Below are 19,866 nucleotides of genomic sequence, written 5' to 3'. Positions count from 1 at the left end.
TGTTCGATTGGTTACAGTCATATGGACAAGATGGCAGTTATTTTGTGCTGTGGTCAAATTGTGTGGTATGGTATCCTCTCACCGCTGCGTACAGCTGCCTTCTAGCTACTGTTTTTACACACACACACACACACACACACACACACACACACACACACACACACACACTGCTGTCACAGTAGCACGCCCTGGACAAGCCACAATGTCACAGTACAACAAACTCATTTCCCAGAGACCAATCATTCAACTCCATTCAAACTCACTCAGATACTGATACCGTGTCCTTTTACACTGACGAGGCATATCTGCACTTGCTTGCATGCTTCCACATCATTTGAATGCTCATGTTTTCATGTGGTTTGACTGCTTTACACCAACTGAGTGTGATGTAACAATGGCCTGTCCACACACAAAAGAGGAAGCTGCTGGGCCTATGTGCATGCCATCTCTGTGTACTCTTAGTCACTTATTATGGTTCCACTGTTATACACATCCTTCAATTTTGGAGTGATTCATATAATTCCTTCAGTTTTCATACAAAGTAATATATATACACTACTGACCATCAGAACTGTAATACTTGGGAGGATAGCAAATAATGAATTTTTTCTTACTGGGTGTATACATATTACAGTAGGAAGAATATTTGATTAAATTTGTAATAATTTGGGATAAAGCAGGGACAGACCTAACCCAGCTAGACATCAAGTTGAACTAAGTTTGGATTACGGATAGGGGCATGTCATTCCATGCTACTTCAAGTCTATGTCAGAGTTCATCAACAAAGTAGCTGTGAAGTAGTGGCATGCTGGCGACTCATAACCAGAAGTTTTCAATGGGTGACAGATCTAGAGAATGTGCTAGCCAGGGCAACTGCCAAGTACCCTCTGGTTGTGGTAGTTCAGAACAGAAAGGACAACATGTAGTCTTTTGCTATAATACACAATCGTAATGTCACCATGACCTCAAAGGTAGGGCATGGCTACCAGCTGTAACACTTCAGAAATGTAATGGTTGCTGTCCAAATAACCAGCTATGTGTATACTCAATGGCACTCCATGTCATCATGCCAGATGCTGGACTCTTGTGACAAAGATGAATGCACTCGGGTAACACTCGTTCTCCCCAAATCCTCCAGAAACAAATACATTCATCATCATGATATACAAAGAACCAAGACATGGGCTGAAAAGATGACTTGGTTTCATTACTATAACCAGTGCTATCGTTGGGTGTAACATTGTCAGTACGCCTCTCTCTGCTGATGTGTCAAGGGAAGCTCAAAAATGGTCATCATACCGATAGTCCATGGCACTCGAGAAGTTGTTACATCGTCCGTGTGGATACTTGTCTAACAGCAAGCAAGCCATTTTCCTTCTTCAGGCTATATGACATAGTTGTATAAACCTTCACAGCCAAACAAACAAAAGCTCTGTCTTCTTGGACATGTTAAGTGGGGCTGCTGATATCCTGCATGGTGCTGAGTATGTCTCTCCTGGCCCCACAGTTCCCATATTTGCATATAATTGTGGCGTGGTTGTGTATATTCCTCCTCCTTAGACAAGGCATAACATTATCTTCTCACAAACAACACCAATCTGTGATTCTTATACGAGAAACTTGCTGTGCATTCTTTCCTTATATACAGAATGTTGATGGCATTATCCTATCTACTTTTGGCAATTATGTTGAAATGCTAATCATTTACATATCCATGCATTTAGCATACTTCTTTGACATTTGCTGCATGCCATCTACATGGTGCTGCAGTTTTAATGGGCAGCAGTATATAAACAACCCGGTGCGTTACCTATTCCCCTATGAGTCTGTTCACAGATAATGCAGTTGTGTGCAGGAAAATGACAAGTTTAGAAATGTGCTACAACTTGCATAGAGGCTTGCACATGATCAGTGCCTGGTGCAAAGACTGACAGCTGATCCTAAACATAAACAAACATAATGTAATGAATGTTGTTGTTGTTGTTACCTTCAGTTCAAAGTCTGGTTTGATACAGCTCTCCATCCTAGTGTATCCTGTGCAAACCTCTTCATTTCTACATAACTATTGAAACCTTCATCCACTTAACCTGCTTAATGTAGTGAGGCCATGGTCTCCACCTACAATATCACCACCCCACCACCCTCCCCCCATACACAAACATGTTCATATTACGAAACTGACTAATACTTGATGCCTCAAAATGTGTCCCATCAACCAATCCCTTCCCCTGACCGACAAGTTGTGACATAAATTTCTTGTCTCCCCAATTTGAATTCAGTCCCTCTTCATTAGTTACCTGGTCTACCGACCTACTTTTCAGCCATCTTCTGTAGCACCACATTTCAGAAGCTTCTATTCTCTTATTGTCTCTCTAGACAAATACTTTCAGAAGCAACTTTCAAATACTTAAATTAATATTAGACACTAAAATATTTCTCTTTTTTAGAAACACTTTTGTTGCCACTGCCAGTGGCATCTTCTCTACTTTGGCTAGACTCATCTGCTAGTTTTATTGTCCGATTTCCTAATGTAACTTCCTCAGCATCACCTGGTTTAATTCAGCTTCATTCCATTATCTTTTTTTTTTTTTCAGCCAGATTTAGGAGAGTTTGCTATTTCATTTTATGTAATGCCCAGTTTGTAACAGTGAAAATTTGCCACAGATCCTAACTGACACACACACACACACACACACACACACACACACACACACACACACACACACACACACGCGCGTGCGCCTGTGTGCAAGAAAAGAGAAAACAAATAAATAGCATCTTATGATAATGTATAAGGATAAAATAAAAATAAGGGAACTGGTAAACAGCATAGTTATTTCTTAAGACAATACAGTCTGAGGAATTTGTGAAAAACCAAGAGACTGTGAAGATAGATATGAAGTATTAAACCTCTGATCATGAAACGCAAAATTTCAATCACAAAAGTTACAGTATACCTGTATTTATCATGTTAAGTCCTCATCAGTATACCAGCATTCAAATACATCACTTGAAAAAAAAGGAGAGCAAAATTAGAAGATCCTGAGTGGGAATCAAGTCTTGATACTCTTGAACAAAATAAAAGCTAATGAACTACTCATCATTTCATTGTTCAAACTTGTCATCAAACACAATCCTATAACTCCTGAAGCATCATAATCTGCCTAATTTATGAGGAAAACTTTATTCTGATTATAGCCATTATCTCTGCAAGTACATTTATCTCAGAATTCTGAGTGTTGTCATATTTAAATGAGAAAAAGGAAATTTGGAATGATTGGGTAATCAGACTAACAGTGGAGCATGCAATAAAGCTGCTGTGGGACACTGTTATGAAGTTATGATAACTGTCTTAAGAGTATTCTCTCTCCTGAGAGTTTTACTCAAAATAACGAACATAGTGAGACTACACAATTTGTTTTTGATCGAATTTTAAATTCTCATACAACTGCCCAGATTTAGGATTCAGATGTACTTCCTTAATCATAAGATCAATGCTGCAATGCTTTCTTAAAAAATGACACAGCTGTTTCCTTTCTCTTCTTTGTCAAAACCTCTCTTCACTGTCTGTACATTTAGTTCTTACTGTTGCCACAGATAATGTGTCAGATAATTTACAGGTGACATGACTATTTAAGTTAGATTCTTTAGGCACTTTTACCATTGTTGCCAAAGTTATCCACAGTAAATGTAGTTCATTTCAGTGATATATTGATACTCAATTTCACACATATTTCAAGTTAACAATCTGTCAAAAGAAGAGATGAAGTCTGTAAGCAAAGAGTGGGATACACTATGACAGGCAGTGTTGTGAAAAGTATAAATTATGTGGGGACAGAGTCAACTATGAAAAACAAAGAAATGGCATGACGGAATGACAAAGTAAAATATCTAACCGCGTACAGCCTGTAAGACAGTTGAGACTATTCAAGAAATTAAATTCGAATGTTTGGTACATCCTTCTTATTTAGCCGGTTCTCACCCTAGAGACTTTTACCTGTTCATTGTACTCAATAAAGAAATGGGAAGCAGGAATTCAGAAATGATGAAGATGTGAAAACTGTGGTACACAAACAACCAAAAGAAGTCTTTCAACATGGTATCTATGCACATCCAAAGAGGTGGAATAAAAAGCTTCAACATCAGGGAGACTAAGTCAAAAAATGACATTTAAGTTTTTTTTCATTGTGACAATTAAAAATGCACTTTTGAGGTTTTCATTTGAATAACCTGCATAAAAGATAAAAAATATAAGAGTGTAAAGGCCAAAAATGGTACACAAATGAGTAACTCCACAGACAACTATGTTACATTGACAAACTGGCTGGTGAATATGATGAAGAGGTCAAAAAAAGGGCCGCGCAACAAAGGGAAGGAATGAGTCAATGGATTACGGTTGGGGAAAAAATTACACTATTTACAACAACACATTGTCGTACAGTGAGAAAAATATTAACTGGCTGCTGTTACTTTAGTAAGGGTGAATAATGGAACAGTATTTGACCACTGAGGATTAAGTCCTTAGTCTTTGATTGGTGTTTACTGATACCTGGAATTTCGAATAGCATTAGTTTTCTGTCTTTAGTTCCTGTACGGGAACATTACATTTCATATTGCAAGAATGACATTCATTCTGAGCATATTCAGCAAAGGTGAAATATTTCTTTTTCAGTCCCCAATTTCTTTCATGTTCAGTCTAGTAGTTATAGACCTACTTGATTGACCTACATATAAAGTTTACCACACAAATTGCAAGAAACCCTATAAATTCCACTCTGTTCTAAAGGTGGCATCTTAAGATTAATGTAAATGATAGCCATGTATATGATCAGAATATTTTACTGAAAAACTGTTTTACAAATGTAAACTAACTGAAATGTTCCATATCACAATGAGAGATTGCCACTATCGGCAATGGAAAAAGCACATAATTAAATCTAACTGTTCTTCCCCTGTCCCTGAACTCAGTGTGACTGTGCAGTTTTGTCCAGCATCTAAGTTTTTCTTGGAATACCAATTCCCTTTCACCCATCATTTTTCTTTTTCCTTGTGTAGTTCACACCTAGTCGGGCATTTTGAATTGCTTTCCGGAAATAGCTATTTCACAGCTACAGTTCATCTCTTCATTTACCTGGTAACAAGTTTCAATGTTGAAATTCCATTATCACATGCTCGTGCTTGCTGAAAGCTGACATAAGCTATCATGCTACCCAACAGATGTACAAGTCGGATCAAAACTAAAATGTCTCTCCTCACTAGTGAACAGTCAGACAGTGAGGAGAGGCTTGTCAGATGTGATCTGGTTCTTGTACCAGATAGTACAAAGACAGCTTGTATCAGTCTTCAGCAAGCATGAGGATGTGACAATGGGACTTCAACCTTAAAACTAGTTATGATCAAATAAATAAAGAAATAAAGTGTAACCTTGGAAGAGTAGTTCAAAAAAGTTTGTAGTTGACAAACTACAGACTTAGCAAAATTCCAAATAAGAATGGCAAAGATTATGAAAAACGAAAGGGCTAATTAAGGCATCCCAATTGATTCTCTGTAACATTTCACACAACAGGAGGGAGCAATGTTCTTAATTTACATATCGTCACATTCAAAGTTATTTTAACAGTAGCTGTTAAGAGGACCCGCACCACAATCTGTGGCTCCAAACACAATGAAGATTTGAGTGTTTCTAAACTCAAACAAAAGCAATTTATCGGGTAAAAATTAACAATGTACCTCAGGACAAAAAAATTGAAATCTCACCAAAAAAAAAAAAAAGACAGATAAAGTTTCAATCTAGAAATAGTGAGCGTCAGTCATGCAAAATGAAAGAAGACAAGGATTTATGGTCAGATGAGTATAGGGTAATATCAGCAGCAGCAGAAAATGGTATGTAGAATTCCTTATGAATAGGGCAGAGAGTGAGTTCCTGTAAACAGTTCAGTGATAGGGCTGTTCTCATCAGAATCAATAGCAAACCAACATGACAACAGTAGTTCAGGTGCATGTCGACCTCACAAGCTGAAGATAAAAAGATAGAGAAAGTACATGAGGATATTGAACGAGTAATTCCGTACATAAAGGGAGATGAAAATATAATAGTAATGTGGGACTGGAATGAGGTTGTAGAGGAAGGAATAGAAGAAAGTATTATAGGAAAATATGGACTTGGTTCTGGGAGTGAGAGAGATTAATTGAGTTCTGCAATAAATGTCAGCTGATAATAGCAAATACTCTGTTCAAGAGGACAAGAGGAGGAGGTATACTTGGAAAAGGCTGGGAGATAAGGGAAGATTCCAGTTACATTACATCATGCTCAGAAAGAGATTCTGAAATCAGATACTGGATTGTAAGGCGAACCCAGGAGCAGGTATAGAATCGGATCACAATTTAGTATTGATGAAGAGTAGGCTGAAATTTAACAGACCAGACAGGAAGAATCAATTTAGAAAGACGTGGGATACAGAACTACTAAGAAATGAAGAGTTATGTTTGAAGTTCTCTGAGGCTATAGATACTGTGATAAAGAACAGTTCAGTAGGCAGCTCAGCTGAAGAGAAATAGACACTGCTAAAAAGGGCAATCACAGAAATTGAAAAGAAAAATATAGGTACAAAGTAGGTAACTGCAAAGAAACCATGAGCACCAGAAGAAATACTTCAGTCAGTGAGTGAAAGACAGAAGTACAAAAATATTTAGAGAAATTTAGGAATACAGAAGTACAAGTCACTGAGGAATGAAATAAATATGAAGTGCAGGGAAGCTAAGATGAAATGACTGCATGAAAAAGGTGAAGAAATCAAAAAAAGACATGTCTATCAGAAGGACTGACCCAGCATACAGAAAAGTCAAAGCAGCCATCAATGAAATTAAAAGCAAGGGTGATAACATTAAGAGTGCAACAGGAATTCCACTGTTAAACGCAGAAGAGAGAGTGGATAGTGTGTGTGAAATCTTATGGGACTTAACCGAGAGTGGGTAGGTGGAAAGAGTGCACTGAAGGCATCTATGAGGGAGAAGATTTGTCTGATGAATGACAGAAGAAGAAACAGGAATCGATATAGAGAAGACTGAGGATCTCGTATTTTAATCAAAATTTAAAGGTGCTTTGGAAGACTTAAGACCAAATATGGCAGAAGGGATAGATAACAATCCACCGGAATTGGGAGATGGAAACAAAACGATTATTCGCATTGGTGTTGAGGTGTTTGTCTTATTGTGGGTTGACTTTTAGTGACCAATATATAGAAAGATGTCATGTCTTTACTCATTTCCATGTATAAACAGCTACCTTCTTTTCTGAATTTCCTGGTCACCATCTTGTTTTCTCTTGATGTTGTGCTCCTGCTATGCAGTCCCATGTATTTAACAGATGACTCTGTTTCCAATTGCAGAGTGGCAAGGCCTATAAGAAAGCTTCTACATTTAAATAACGCACCAAGAAATCGCAAAACATGGTTTCCATAATTCTTCTATATTCAAATAAGTTATCAGCTCCCAGCACATGATCATTAAAAAAGCTTTTCAGACAACAAGTTCATACATGATGCTTCAGTGTTTCACCAAAACCGTAAGTCAGTACTTAACTCAAGACAGCCCTGGAATAGTCTCTGTATAATACCACTTATTTTTTCTTTAGCGTTTACCATTGTCGTCACGTGCCTTTCTTCTTTGGAGTCCACAGCACCCCCTAAACATGACTGCAAAGTCTAAATGATCTCTCACTGGCCAGTCCAAATTGCAGATCTGTCGTCACTTCCTGTGCTGTGTCTGCATTTTTCTCTCTCATATCTGCACATAAATTCCAACAAACCTGGGCACAGTAGATGTTTTTTACTCTTCTACTAATTAAATCATGTTTTTCACATGCACATCTTTCATTGGTCTAGTAAAAGGAAAGAGAGACGTGATACTATGCTTATAGCAACATATACCACTACAGTGTGCAGAATGTGAGAGACTGGCAATATATACTATTGGCCTTTAGGAAAAATACCATCCACACAATTCTAAAGACTGCAAGAGCCAAAAAGTGCAAGAATTACCACACTATCAGCATAAAAGCTTGTGCATCAAAGTTGCTGCCAAGAATAATACATAAGATTGGAAAAGAAAAGTGAGGATGTGTTAAATGATGATCAGTTTGGCTTTAGGAAAGGTAAAGGCACCAGAGAGCCAATTCTAGTGTTACCATTGATAATGGAAGCACGGCTAAAGAAAAATCAAGACACATTCATAGGATTTGTCAAATTAGAAAAAGCATTCAACAATGTAAAATGGTGTGCAAGATGTTCAAAATTCTGAGGAAAATTGGGGTTTGATATAGGGAAAGATGGATAGTATACAACGTGTACAAGAGACAAGAGGGAATAATAAGAGTGGAAGACCAAGAACGAAGTGCTTGGATTAAAAAGGGTTTAAGACAGGGATGTAGTCTTTCACCATTACTATTCAATCTATACATTAATGGAAATAAAAGAAAGGTTCAAGAGTGGAACTAAAATTCAAGGTGAAAGGGTATCAATGATAAGGTTCGCTGATGACATTGCTATCCTCAGTGACAGCAAAAAAGAATTAAAAGGATCTGCTAAACGGAATAAACAGTCTAATGAGTGCAGAATATGGACTGAGAATAAATCAAAGAAAGATAGAAGTAATGAGAAGTAACAGGAGTGAGAACAGTGAGAAACTTAACATCAGAATTGATGGTCAAGAAATAGATGAAGTTAAGGAATTCTGTTATCTAGGCAGCAACATAACCAATTAAAGATGGAGCATGGAGGATATCAAAAGCAGACTAGCACTGCAGGAAGGGCATTTCTGATTAAGAGGAGCGAACCACAAGGTGTATAACTTTGCTTCCACCGTTTGCCGATAGCTGGCGACAACAGTAAGTAGCGGTCGAAAGAAACAGACCGCAGACATCAGGCAGTTAGCTTGGACCTCGGTCAACATAACATCATTCAAACATTAGTCGATCTCTGTCTGCATCATAAAGTTGTTCTTGATTGAAAATGTCAGTTCACAAGCCTAATTCTCGTCATTTACAGGATGTATTACTGTTTCATTTCAATATGAAGGATGCTATTAGTGGAAGAACATGTTGTGACTGGTTTCAATGCTTCAAGAATGGTGATTTTAATGTCGTAGACCGGTATAGTGGTGGAAGAGAGAATGCTTTCGAAGATGCAGGATTGGAGACATTGCTCAGTGAAGACTCGCATCAAACTCAAGAGGAATTGGCACAATTAGTGGGAGTGACGCAGCAAGCCATTTCAAAATGTCTTCAGAAAGAAGCAACTTGGATCCCGTGTGAGCTGAAACCAAGAGACGTTGAACAGCGTTTGTGTGTTTGTGAACAGTTGCTTCAGAGGCAAAAACGGAAGGGATTTCTGCATCGCACTGTAACTGGAGACGAAAAATAGGTTCATTACCACAACACCAAATGCAAAAAATCATGGGGATATCCCGGCCATGCTTCCACGTCGATGGCCAAACCAAATATTCAAGACTCCAAGATCATGCTCCGCATTTGGTGGGACCAGCTCGGCATTGTGTACTATGAGGTGTTAAAACCAAGTGAAACAATCACAGATGCTCATTATCGAACACAATTAATGCGTTTGAGCAGAGCATTAAAAGACATATGGCCGCAATACAGCAAGAGGCACGATAAAGTGATTTTGCAGCACGAAAACTCTCGACTCCACAGTGCAAAAGAGGTCAAAACGTACTTGGAAACATTAAAATGGGAAGTCCTATCTCACCCACCGTATTCTCCAGACATTGCTCCCTCTGACTATCACCTGTTTAGATCAATGGCCCATGGCCTGGTTGACCAACACTTCCGATCTCATGAAGAAGTCACAAATTGGATCGATTCATGGATCACTTCCGAAGATGAACAATTTTTTCGACACGGGATTCATACACTGCCCAAAAGATGGGAGAAAGTAGTGGCCAGCAATGGAAAATACTTCGAATGATACATATGTAACCATTTTGTTTCATTAAAGCCTCAAATGTTGGGGGAAAAGAAATGGCGGAAGCAAAGTTGTACACCTTGTAGTGTCAAACACAGGCCTTGATTTGAAGAAGAAATTTCAGAGAATGTACATTTGCAGCACAGCATTGTATGATAGTAAAAGACGGACCATGGGAAAACTAGAAAAGGAAAGAATAAGAGCAGATTCTACTCCCCAAAGATGCTTCCTGTATTTTATTCAACCAACATAAAAATGAATTGAAATGTGATTATCAAAGCCTATAATTGCAGGTGAATTAAGTTTTTACTTGTTCAGTCACACTCGTGTCTACAAATAACTGGCCTGCAATGTCCCTGGTGTATCAGAGAACCCATCAGTAGAAAGAGAGACTTACAGGAAAACCATGTGATTAGGAGAGGAGAAAACATTCTCAAAGCTATCTGAATGAGATCTACTACTGTGAATAATGTGACTGATTGAAAATGTTCACCTCCCACAAGAGAGTAGCTTATGATATAGTACACTTTGCTTTTAGGAGTGATGAATCAAAAATAACAACCATAGAGGGAGCGATATCCATCCACTACAACACCAAAAATTGGCAAAAAACTTATTACTCAATAACTGTGAATCTACATTTTGGATCCTTCCAGGATATCAGCTGTGAGTTACATGGAACAAATTGTTGATCACTGAACCAGACCTGCTTCCTCTCATGCAGACTATAAAGTCTGCAGGCACCTTGTCCCAGCAAAGCTCCACATACACAAAGATACACTACGGATGTAACATCATGCATGAGGATATATTTATCCATTTTATGCAAAATACCAGTGACCATTATCTGCAAAGCTTTTGTGGAGCAGTGGCTCACTCCCTACTTCTGCCCTAGTAGAAGTTTGAAGACTTTGAGTAACTAGTGTTTGGTGTCAGCTCACTGGCGATATTAGTGATCAAACTATATCATGTACAGTAACACTGTAGCAGCCATCATTAATTGGTCAGTTCAATTTTCCTGTACAGTATAAAAATTGTTTACATCAAGACTGAATAATAAATGTGGGATGTTTGATGAATGTATCCCTTAGGACAGAGTGGCGAAATTTGGCATTAATACATTATGGTAGTAGATGACCGATGCAAGTACCTTTGCTAACAGCACATAATCACCTGTAGTGCCTCTTCTAGGCTCAAGACCATAGTAGTTGGACCCTAGATGACTGGAAAACTAGACTGCTCAGAGGAGTCCCAATTTTAGTTGATAAAAGTTGATGGTAGGGTTCAAGTGTGGTGCAGACCCCACAAAGCCATGGACCCAAGCTGTTAACATGGCACTGTGCAAGATGGTGGTGGTTCAATAATGGTGTGGGCTGTATTTACATGGAATGGACTGGGTCCTCTGGATATTTGACTACTTGGAGACCATTTGTAGCCATTCATAGACATCATGTGTCCCATAGACATCATGTGTCCAAACAATGATAGAACTTTTATCAATGACAATGCGCCATGTCACCAGACCACAACTGTTGGCAATTGATTTGAAGAACATTCCGGACAAATGGAGCAAGTGGTTTGGCCAACTATATCACCCAACATGTATCCAATTAAACATTTATGGGACACAATCGAGAGGTCAACTCATGTACACTTTTGCAGTTATGTACTGCTGCAGAGGCAGCATGTCTCAATATTTCTGCAGGAGACTTCCAATGTCTTGTTGAGTCCATGCCACATCGAAATGCTGCACTGTGCTGGGCAAATGGAGATCTGAAACAATATTAGGAGGTATTTCATGATTTTGTCACCTCAGCGTATATTTTTTCATGGTACCACTGGCTTAAGTCCTACCACAGAAATACTCTTCACATCTTCAGCGTACAGGGCAATGGCTTTCACAGACAGGCGGTACTACCAAACCTAGTCTGCAAACAGAATTCCCTATATATTTTAACATACGGTCTTAATCCTCCAATCTCACCCCCTCACCCCCTCCCCCCCTTTTTATAGGAACCAAATACAAAGAAGCATCTCTCTCATCACCAAATACCATGCCAGACTGGAACAAGTTGACAACATCCATTGCTAGTGCTTCAAGTACTTATCATTGAGCCCTGAAATGAAAAGCCTATCCACAATCTGTGCATTATCCTAGTTCATCCGTGCTCCCTACCTACTCCCAATCCTTTGTTGTACAGGTGGAAGACCCAAATTTAGGAACTGTTTGGTACTCCTACCCAATACGTCCTAATCCAGTCCAGTCACAGCATTATCTTATTCTATCCGACTATCACAGGCACGATCATCTATGACAGCAGTTATACCCCGTATCAGCTCTGCTGTAATTTCCGCACAGAATTTTATGTAGGCACGACCACCAACTAGCGGCCACTCAAATTAATGGGCACTAGCAAACTGTGGCCAAGAGAAGAGTTGAACACTCAGTGGCAGAACATGCTGCTACATATAACAGATTCGATTTCAATGTCTGCTTCACAGGCCATGCCATCTGGTGAAGACGGGAGACGTATTTTGTGTAAATTTACTACTCACATTATAGTTTTGGGTGGAGCTTTTAACTTACCAGCTATAGACTGGGAGACTGAAATGATTTGGACAGGTAGTAGGGACAGAGAATCTTGGGAAACAGTTCTACATGCCTTCTCTGAAAACTACCTTTAGCAGTTAATCAGGGAACTGACTCACGAAGATAACATTTTAGACCTGCTGGTGCCAAACAGACCTGATTTTTTCGACTCAGTTAACATACAACAGGGAATCAGTGATCCTAAGGCCATTACAGCATCATTTAATATGGCTGTAAATAGGAATACAAAGAAAGGCAGAAAGATCTCTCAGTTTAGCAAGGGCAGACTTCAAATTATCTGACAGCTCATCACAAAAATTCTACATCCAGCACTGACAATGATGAGCATCAATGGACAAATTTCAAGAGCACTATACAATATGTTTTAGACAAACATGTACCGAACATAACTGTGAGGGACGGTAAAGACCCACTGTAGTTTGATAACCACATTTGGAAACTGTTGCAAAAGCAAAGAGCTTCACTGCAAATTTAAATGTAGCTACAGCCTCACAGACAAACAAAAACTTAACAAAACCAAAATTAGTGTAAGGAGGGTTAGGCATGAAGCATTCAACAAATATGACAGTAAAACTCTCGCCACCAACTTGACAAAAAATCCTAAAAAGTTCTAGTCTTACGTGAAATCAGTACATAGTCCAAAGCCATTTATCTAGATGCTCCGTGACCACAATGGCACTGAAACAGAAAAGTCACAGAAAAGATCGAAATACAAAATGTCTGTTTCCAAAACTGTTTCACAGAGGAAGATCACATGTAGCTGCTCCTTTAAATTGTCAGATGAGTGACAAAATGACAGATATCAAAATAAGTTACCAAGGGATAGAAAAGCAACTTAAATTGCTCAACAGAGGAAACACCACTGGACCTGACAAGATACAATTCAATTCCACAAACAGTATACGAAAGAGCTTTGCCCTCTACTAACAGCAGTGAACCGTAGGGCTCTAGAGGAGCAAAGTGTTCCTGGTGATAGGAAATATTCACAGATCATTCTCATTTTCAAGAAGGGTCATCAAACAGATGTGTAAAACTATAGACCTGTATCTATGATGTCGGTATGTTGTAGGATTTTGGAATGTTTTATGTTCACATTTTATGACATTTCTGGAGGCCAAAAATCTCTTTAGGAAGCAATATGGGTTCCAAAAACAACGATCATGTGAAACCCAGCTCACTCTGCTCATCCACAAGAGACACAAAGCAGCAGAGACAGGTGCCTAGGTAGATCCGATGTACCCTGATTCGATACAGATCCATGCTGCTGCCTAATGAACAAAATATGAGTGTATGGAATATCAGACCAACTGTGTGATTGGATTGAAGAGTTTCTGGCAAAACAGAACACAGCATGTCATTCTAAACAGACAGAAGTCTTCAAACATAAAATTAACTTCAGGTTGGTTTGGTTTTGTTTTGCTTTAGGGTGCAAAAACAACTGGGGTCATAATCCCCCAAGTCAAAACTACAGAACATGAAGACAGAGAGGAGTTAAAAAATGACTACACATCGGTCCCAATTGACGTAATGGAAGACAGCTAAAAACAGGCACGTGGGAAAAGGTCTAAAAAAAGACACCATACAGGAACGGAGGTCCAAAACTAAAAATTAAATGGGCTTCACCATATTGCTTTGGCGGATAAAAAGTAAGATGCAATTGACAGCCCATGCGTCATTTGCTAAAACGGTCGAGAACTCAGACAGCCGTCAGGAAGTGGCGGACAGTTAAAACATGAGTGCAGTGTGCACAAAGTGGTGGGGGTAGCGCCACTTAGCAAATGACGATGGCTAAAAAGGCAGTGCCCAATACACAGCCAAGTTAAATTAACCTCCTCCCGGCGGGAGGGCTGAAAGGAGGTTGTCCAAGCCACTGGGAGAGGCTTAATAAGCCGGAGCTTATTCCCCTGAAGGGAGGACCATTGACGCTGCAAAAGGGACACCACCCCCTGACAGACGGCAACACAGAGATTATCAGAGGGAATAGAGGTACTTGTGGGCTGAGGTATGAGGACTGCAACTATGGCAGCAGTGTCAGCAGCCTCAGTTCCTGGCAGACCGACATGACCAGGAACCCACAGAAACATCACACTGGATTCACCAAGAGTGAGCAGTTGACAGTTTTCCTGGACATGCTGCACTAAGGAATGGGCAATGTACGCCGCACATAGACTTTGAAGGGCACTGAACGAGTCCGAGCATAGTACACAATTGAAAAGTCTGTGTCACCGGATGTACTCCGTGGCCTGATACAAAACGAAGAGCTCGGCTGTAAATACTGAGGAATGTGCTGGAAACTGATATCGAAAGACATGGGTACCAATGAAGAAGGCACGCCTGACCCCACGGTCCATCCGAGAGCCATCAGTATATAAAAAGATACTATTGTAAAGTTCCATGCGAAGGTCATGAAACTGAAGGTGATAGACCGAGGCTGGAGTAGTCTCCTTAGGAAGCGAATGAAGGCTGAGGTTAACATGGGCCACTTCACGAAGCCAAGGTGGTGAAGGGTTCACACCCACTGAGAAAGGTGCAGGTAGTGTGAAGTTAAGCCGCCGTAGCAAGTGCCGAAAGCAGACTCCAGGAGGTAACAGAGAAGGAGGAGGACCAGCCCATACTGACGATCAAAGGAATCATCAAAGAAGGAGGCATAGGATCGGTGGGCATGCATGGCAGGCAAACAGCATGCATACCCCCTGAGGAGAAAGTCACGGCCGTAGGACAGTGGTAGTTCAGCAGCTTCAGTATACAGACTCTCAACTGGGCTGGTGTAAAAGGCACCCGTGGCCAAATAGATGCCACTATGATGGCTAGTGTTGAGATGGCTTAATAGGGATGGGTATGCAGACTCATAAACAAAGCACCCATAGTCGAGTTTCGAATGGACAAGGGACTGGGGCAAACTGAGGAGGGTGGTTCGATCAGTACCTCAGAAGTAACATTGAGGACAGGTAGGAGATTGAGGAACCATGTACAGCAGGATGCCAGGTAAGATACATGGGAGGACCGAGAGAGATTCCTATCTAGCATGAGCCCCAGGAATTTCGTAATTTCAACGAATGGAAGGGCAACAGGCCCAAGATGTAAAGATGGTGGGAGAAACCACTTGCGTCGCCAGAAATTCATACAGACGGTTTTGTCAGTGAAAAAGCGAAAGCCATTGTCAATGTTCCAGGAGTAAAGATGATCAAGACACTGCTGAAAATGCCGCTCAGTGAGACAGGTCCTTGGAGAACTGCAATAGATGGTAAAATTTTCAACAAAAGGGAGCCGGAGATGCCCAGTGGGAGACAGGCTAATGGCAAAGGGTTAATGGCAATAGCAAAGAGGACGACACTCAGGACGGAACACTGAGGCACATCATTTTCCTGGATAAAGATGTCCGACAAGGCAGAACCCACATGCACCTTGAAAACTTGATCTTGTAAAAATGCCTGAAGGAAACAGGGCAGGCACCCAAGAAATCCCCATGTGTAAAGTGTACAAAGGATACCAGTTCTCCAGCAGGTGTCGTACATCTTCTCCAAATCGAAAAACATGGCCACAGTCTGGGATTTCTGCAGAAAACCATTCATGACATGGGTGAACAAAGTAACAAGATGGTCAACTGCAGAATGCCATGCTCGAAATCCACACTGTGAATCCATCAATAAATTGCGAGACTCAAGCCACCATACCAGCCGGACATGAATCATACGTTCCATCACCTTGCAAGCACAGCTGGTAAGAGAGATGGGGCGGTAGATATGAGGAAGGTTTTTGTCCTTATCAGGCTTAGGTATGGGTATGATGGTGGCTTCACACCAGAGTCCGCAAAACATGCAGATGTGGTTGTACAAAGTGCTTGCCCACAAGAGAAAGATGCTGCAACATCTGAATGTGGATGGCGTCAAGCCCTGGGATGGAGGATCGGGATAAACTGAGAGCATGATAGAGTTCTCTCAAAGTAAAGGCAGCATTGTAGCAGTCACAATTTGGAGAAGAGAAGGATATCACCTGAGCCTCCTCCGCTGGTTTCCGATGGAGGAAGGCAGGTGGAAGTGGGAAGAGCTCGAAACTTTCACAAAATGGTGGCGCAAGGTGTTGGAGACAGCAATAGGGTCCACAATAACATAGGAATGAGACAACACTTTGCATGTATCTGTTTATAATGAATGCAAGTTGCCATCGTAGGATGACAGTTAAAAATGCAGAGAGCATGTCTCCATGCGCGAATTGCATCGTGGCATGCCTCAGTCCACCAAGGGACATGATGTGGTAAAGAGGAAGTACAATGAATGGAACATTCTCCAGCAGTAAGTATAACATTGGTGAGGTAGTCCACCTGGTCATCAAAACTGGGGAAATCTTGTTCTTCAAAGGTCGCCAGGGAGGAGTAAAGCTGCCTTAGTAAGCTGCCATTTGGGTGTGCATGTGGATGGGGTAGGAGTCAGCATACGGAGAACACACAGGAAATGGTTGCTCAAGTAGGTGTCAGAAAGAACAGACCACTCAAGACGATGGGCAAGCTGGGCAGTGCAAACGGATAGTCCAAATGGGAATAGGTGTGCGAGGAGTCAGAATGGAAAAGTGGGTGCTCCAGAGTTAAGGCATAAGAGGTTAAGTTTGTTAAGAAGGTCAGCCAAGAGGGCACCTCTCTGTTAGGTCCTGGGAGAACCCCCAAAGGGTATGATGCACAATAAAGCCACTGAGTAGCAAAAATGGGGGAATGGGGGAGGTAGCTGCCCCATAAGATGAAGGAAGTCTGCCCTGGTGACATTGAATGATGGAGGTACATAAATGGTACAGATAGAAAAAGTCAGGCAGGGAAGGAAAAGGTGAACTGCAATAGCTTGAAGACGGGTAGTCAGGGAGATGGGTTGACTATGAATGTCATCCCATATGAGCAGCATGACACCCCCATGAGATGGAATGCTGACCTCAGGTAGAAGGTAAAAGCGAATTGGTAAGTAATGTGAAAGCCCAAAGCAATCATGAGGGCACAATTTTGTTTCCTGAAGGCAGAGTACAAGGGGATGCTGTGATGCTAAAAGCAGTTGTAAATCCTCTTTGTGGGACCAAAGGCCGAGAAGTTCCATTGGAGGACAGTCATGAGGAGGAAGAGATGTAGGGGCGTCAAATCGGCAGCCACCAAGTGACAGCCGGTGTAGAGTCACTACCACAAGGCACAGAAACTGGAGGATCCTGCTCCATGGGGGTCCTCAGAAGCTTCGGCTTGCTTGTGCGGTCGGTCCAAGGAGTCCAACGCTGAAAAACAATTGGTGGTGCGCATCGGCAATGCAGAGGCCGGCCAGGCTAAGGTACCACGTGGCGACACCACCGAACAGGATCTTCGAGTTGGCAAAGGAGAAGACCGTTTGCCTTTGGTGGACTTCTTCGAGCCTTTCTGGTTAGAGGAAGACTTGGGTCGTGTTTGGCTGGAGGGTTGGAGGAAGTCTTGGGTCATGTTTGGCTGGAGGGTTGGAGGAAGTCTTCATGGGAGTACTCCTTCTGTTCTTTCCTGCCTACTGGTTGTGTAGCTGGTGGCTTCGCCCCTTGAGGCGAGAGTTCGGTGGTTTGTTGCACAGTGGGGGAGGGGGGAGGGGGGGGGACAATTGCCCTCATGTGCATCCCTACCACAGGTTACACATCTGGCTGGGTGCTGACAAGACGCTCAAGATCAAGAGTAGTTGAAACGATGACACTGGTAGCAGTGCATCAGGTTCAGAATGTACGGCCAAACTGTGATAATTTCATAGCCTGCTTTAATCTTGGACAGCAGTACCACTCTATCAAAGGTGAGGAAAAGAGTGTGGGTGGGCACTAAGGAGGAATCTACTTTTTTCATTACGATGGACGGCAATGACACCCTGATCAGAGAGGTAAGATTGGATTTCAGCCTCTGTTAGTCTGTCGAGCAGCCTGGCATAAATTACATCACGGGAAGAATTCAAAGTTCTATGGGCCTCGACACAAACAGGGTAGCCATGGAGAAGTGAGGCAGCAAGCAGTTGTCATGCTCGAGAATCAGAAGCAGTCTCCAAAAGCAAAATGCCTTTACATAAATGAGAGCAGAATTTCACAGGGCCAGCAATTGCATCAATACCTTTCTGAATAATGGTGAACCGTGGTGCAGTGGGAATCATTAGCCTCATTATGTTTACATTTTGTAGACATTGACTGGGAAGATGATTGACTCACTGCGAGAAAATCTCCCATGATTGGCAGAATCTCTAATGGATGGCACGCACTTTGCAACTGGGGGCCCCCTTGACAAGGGGATGCACCCAGCTTAGGTGAATGTTCACTCCTCAGGTCACAGCTCCCGAACATCTGACAGAGGGACCAATCGACAATTTGGGAAGGTTGCAGCTCAGGCAATCACCCCTCCCTGGGCCTGGCCTGTACTAGGGGATATGTGCGAACCCTACCTGTTGACCCGGGACTGGGAATTATGTGTTACCCAGTCACCTGTTGTGCGTCAGACGCATGGGCCAGCCTTCAGGAGTGCACAAGGAGGAAGAAGAAAAAGCAGAACCTAAAATGCCAAAGTGGAGGAACAAGAGGAGAAGGGAAACGAAGGAAGGAAAAGGGAGTGAAAAACAAAGGTGAGACTGTTTTATGTCAGCGACAGACAATGCAGAACATTTCCAATAACATCCTACACATGTTCCCCAAGGGAGGGTAAAAAGAATAGCAAGAGGCTGAGTCTAGACATGCAGCACGAAAGTGAAAAACGCTGCAAAGGCTGTGGCCCCATGGTAGCCTAGCACGAACCTGCCAAACACTGGTGAGCCCCTGCGTGGGGGTGGGGAGGTTACTTCAGGTGCACTCCAGGGGAGTGTTATAGCATCGTTACTTTAAAGTCCACCTGCTTAACAGATTGGTAATGTGTTTGCCAACCATGCAGTGGGCCTGGGTTCAATACCCGGCTGGGTTGGAGATTTTCTCTGCCTGTGGACTGGGTGTTGTGTTGTCCTCATCATCATATCACCATTACCAATGCACAAGCCACCCAATGTGGCGTCACATGAAATAAGACTTGCACCTGGCACCCAAACTTCCCCGGATGGGGCCTTCCGGCCATCAATCCCACACAATCACTTCATTTCATTTCATTATTTTTCAAAATACATATAAATGACCTATTAGATGGCTTTGGAAGCCCCATGAGGCTTTTTTCGGATGATGCCGTTGTATACAGAGAAGTCGTTACAACAGAAAATTGTAGCGAAATGCAGAAAGATTTGCAGAGGATTGGCAATTTGTGCTAGCAGTGGCAATTGTCCTCCAACACAGATA

General features: G+C 41.7%; 1 protein-coding gene across 6 annotated transcripts in view; it reads right to left on the bottom strand.

Moving 5' to 3' along the window:
* LOC126483725 (valine--tRNA ligase-like) overlaps positions 1-19,866 on the bottom strand; it is a 215,685-nt gene that overhangs the window by 159,519 nt on the left and 36,300 nt on the right. The gene's annotated exons all lie outside the window — the stretch shown is intronic.

This window comes from Schistocerca serialis, chromosome 1 (genome assembly GCF_023864345.2).
Source record: "Schistocerca serialis cubense isolate TAMUIC-IGC-003099 chromosome 1, iqSchSeri2.2, whole genome shotgun sequence".
Taxonomy (NCBI): domain Eukaryota; kingdom Metazoa; phylum Arthropoda; class Insecta; order Orthoptera; family Acrididae; genus Schistocerca; species Schistocerca serialis.
Note: the sequence above shows the minus strand (reverse complement) of the source record. Positions and strands in the feature narration are given on the sequence as shown.